The 3,668-nt window shown below is 44.1% G+C and overlaps 1 protein-coding gene across 1 annotated transcript in view; it reads right to left on the bottom strand.

Moving 5' to 3' along the window:
• Nucleotides 1-2,227, bottom strand: part of LOC147013747 (uncharacterized) — a 3,993-nt gene extending 1,766 nt beyond the window's left edge. Inside the window, exons 1-2 of the mRNA XM_085850926.1 lie at nucleotides 1,662-2,227; nucleotides 173-481 (exon numbers count right to left, since the gene is read on the bottom strand). The gene's annotated coding sequence lies outside the window, so the exon portion shown is untranslated. The remainder of the gene's footprint in view (nucleotides 1-172; nucleotides 482-1,661) is intronic.
• Nucleotides 2,228-3,668: the final 1,441 nt, after the last annotated feature.

The following is a 3,668-nucleotide window of genomic DNA, read 5'->3' as shown; positions in this document are numbered from 1 at the left end:
ACATAATGTTATATCATGGACTGTAAACTATGTACTATTTTTGAGGGCAAGCTGGTCCCTGACAGGCAGTAATGCAGGTTTGTAGTGATGTATCCAACATGTATGAAGTCAATTCCAGACATCTATACGATATTGCAAGATAACTGTGATAATTCCAAAACGATATCAATACCTTATCGATTCTTGCTCGGCTGGAGAGAACTGCTCAAGCAGCGCCTTCCATTAAACAGAGTGCAGCTGCATTTGTTCTGCCTGTCCTTCAGCTGCTCCAGGTCGATGTCGATGTTCTTGGCTCGCTCGGCGGCAGCACTAGCCTCCTCCTCGACATCGTCGATGTTTGATGTCGGTGCCACGCCTTCCTCCTCATCGCTGGACAAGTCCATCGGTTCATCAGATGACTCTCCACTGCTCTCCTCTGATGAATGTGCATGCCTGAATGAAGGTCCTAGGGTTTCTTCCTCAGAATCGTCATACTCAGAATCTGTTGGAAATAGAGTAAAGAAGATGCTTTAAAATGTACTGTAATTACATTCAAAGAAAGACATTCATACAAAACCATTCACGTATAGTATAGAATATTGGTCAGTAATGCTTTACTTTGAATTAATGTTAGAAAGAAGAATTGCAGTTTATTGGTATATCCGGTAATCGGGAATAGAAAATCATATGGGTGATAATAACAATCCTAAAAATCAAAACATCAATGGATTAATGTGGCAAGCCCAGACACACATACACACAACACAAAATACAGCATTGATTCACAATTGGTCTCAAAGTGAACCATGCCATACATAGATCCTGAAATGAATCTAAAGCTCTATTCGGCCCTGTTGCATAAAAAGTTGCAATAGATCACAAGTCAGATAAATCAAACGCAACTTGCCCATCAGCCATTCAAATCAGGCAATTGGAGACTTGCGTTTGATTTTGTCAGTTGCGATCAATTGCAACTTTTAATGCGAGGGGACCCTGGATCACAGAGCGAGCCAAGTTTATCATGCCATCAAATTCATGCTCTGATCTAACACTGGTGTCTAAAGCCTGCCCAGCAATTATTTATCATACACTGGCATGACTGGATTGCTTACCAACTCATCTCGACATCTATTGTACAGAGCAAACACCTCTAGTGAATTTTACAGAAATCAATTGTTAATGACACAAAGGTCACAAGCACTGTCTACGGTTACACTTGCTATGCCCTTATTTGATGGAAATGTTGACTTGGCTGCCTAATGCAGATTGGATATGAAACTAGGCATCAATTCCACGATCATGAATGATTCACAAAACAAGTGTAGAGAGTTAACTTACTTTTAGGTACTTTTCATTCAAAGTAGAATGTAAAAATCATAAATTTATGCTGTTCTGACATATGATACTGAAGAATACACGTCAATAAATATCTGACATCACAGTTTAAAGAATACACAACTCAAACCATTCTAGGTTCTACAATCTAGTGTAATACATCTAGGTCCATTGCATCGAAATCGGGCAGAAGAATTTCAACTACAAAACATCATCTTTCACATTGGCTTTTGGCCCGTGTGATGTCTGCCCAACATTTATGAGTGTTCCTCCATGAACATGATCTACAATGAGAAACCTCACTCAGTTCACCCTTTATTTCACTTACTGCACGAAAAAGAACCTACCTGAAACCGAGTCTGAACCACGGGCATCAGCAGCTCCTTCTCCTGTGCCGGAGGTTTCGGCCGCCGTCGTCGTAGCGAAGAAGTCCGCAAGGACATCGGCTAAACCCGTCATGTTCATGCCACATGCCGACGCTTCATTCAGCATAGCAGCGACGGTTTTGTCATTCAAAACCTTTTTTCCCGACATCGTGATAACTAATAGGTTTTTATATCTAAAAGTCGCGAAAAATGATGTCATCTTTGAGGGCAACTTTCATAGGTTGCTTAACGTAGGTTACCATGACCAAAGAGCCATGTTTGGGTTACCCACGCTTTCCTCTTTGTTTCCATACCAAACATGTTGGTGGATGAACTCGGCAGCGGAAAATTGTGAGCCAAAACAACAAGCGAAATTTCTGCAATTTTCTTCATTTCGATCCCATTGTTTCAACTAATGGCGATCGATTGGAAAATGCATTCATGATTTGAAAAATTAATTAAAAATACTTTCTGAGCAGCTTTGGAGTTGATTTTTTTTTTCAAAATAATCTGGAATAAATGTCCTATCTGATCGTGCGAAAATCTCAAGTTGGTCCCTGAGGTAGAAATTTCGTGTTCGGAGGCTGCTACAGCGAAATGGGATATATATATATATATATATATATATATATATATATATATATATATATATATATATATATATATATATATATATATATATATATATATATATATATTGTTGTGGTTACCAGATTCGCAAACCACCATTCAGGTCCCTTAGGTGAGGTATCTCGGTAAGTGCATGTGTAGTTAGGCCCAAACCCGTTGTCTAGTGGGAATACATGTCATTTATACGTGCTGCGACTCTTCAGGATAGCTGTTTTTCTTTTACTATCTTTATTTTGGACCAACCGCCATGATCACAACCACAACATCAACCACCGACCACAACCACCGCTTCACCACAACCGCCACGACCTTCACGACACACCTCGCAACCGTAGCATCGCCACCGTTCTTGCCCCGCTGTGGGTACCGGTGTTGGACTCATGCAGAACGCGCGTCGAACAGCGTGTACAAAATCACGGATTTTGTGCTTCAAAAACGGATCAAAAACGACACACGCCCACTTTTTGCCGTCCAATCGGTGAGCGAGGGGCGATTTGGCCCCGCCTCCAGAACGATCGATATATGCAAATTTGTGGATCAAAAAGCCTTCACGCCCACTTTTTCTCGGGCCAATGGGGAGCGAGGTGAAAGGTCAAAGGGAGGGGGTCAAAGGCGTGTTACGGGGGATAAAAGGACGGTGTTCGTCAGTCAGGAGGGTCGCAAACGAGAACGAGTCGAGAACGAGAAGGAGTCGGAACGGAGGGGACGAGTGTGGAAGACTGGAGCCCGGCCTGCAGTGGCTGGAGAAGCTGAAGAGAGTCGGACGAGGGGTGCTCGCGTCGGTGCCAGGAGCTGCACGCCCGAGGGAGGCCGGCAGCGCGACCTGGCCGAGGTGGAGACGCACACCAGGGATAATAAAGATCCTCTATACCCCGAGCATCAGCAACCCCTCCTGTTTCCCCCGCTGAGATAGTGTGACCAAGGGGGCCCCCGTTTCCCCACCCCCTGCCAGGCACTGTCCACGAGGCCCGCGGGTTGCGGGGCCATCGCGCGCTCCGCGTCTCATCACCAGACGGGTAGGCCCGACCCGGTCTCGGCCTCAGGCCTACCTCATTCTTGAGGGTATTTCTTTCCTTGGTTTTGGGTATGTGTTGTCGGCGCCGTCTGTGAAAGTAGAATTGTATAAGTGTTGCCGTGTGCTCGGTAGTCGGTATTAGCTCTGCACTGTGTTTTCACTTTTATATTTGCTTTTTGTGTAAATGGAATTGTTTTCTTTTTTTTGTGTGCATTTGGTGGAATTGTATTTGTGTGCTTCCCGTGTTCCGCGAATAAATGTGCTTTTATTGCTGAACTGTTCTTCCCGCTTCGCTCGTCTTTTCCTCCATTGAATCCTCATCTTGCTTCACGTAAAGGGTTGGT

Source organism: Eptatretus burgeri, chromosome 13, assembly GCF_056783735.1.
Source record: "Eptatretus burgeri isolate ZD-2024b chromosome 13, Ebu_testis_v1, whole genome shotgun sequence".
In the NCBI taxonomy this organism is placed as follows: Eukaryota; Metazoa; Chordata; class Myxini; order Myxiniformes; family Myxinidae; genus Eptatretus; species Eptatretus burgeri.
This window is presented reverse-complemented; position numbering and strand designations above follow the sequence as displayed.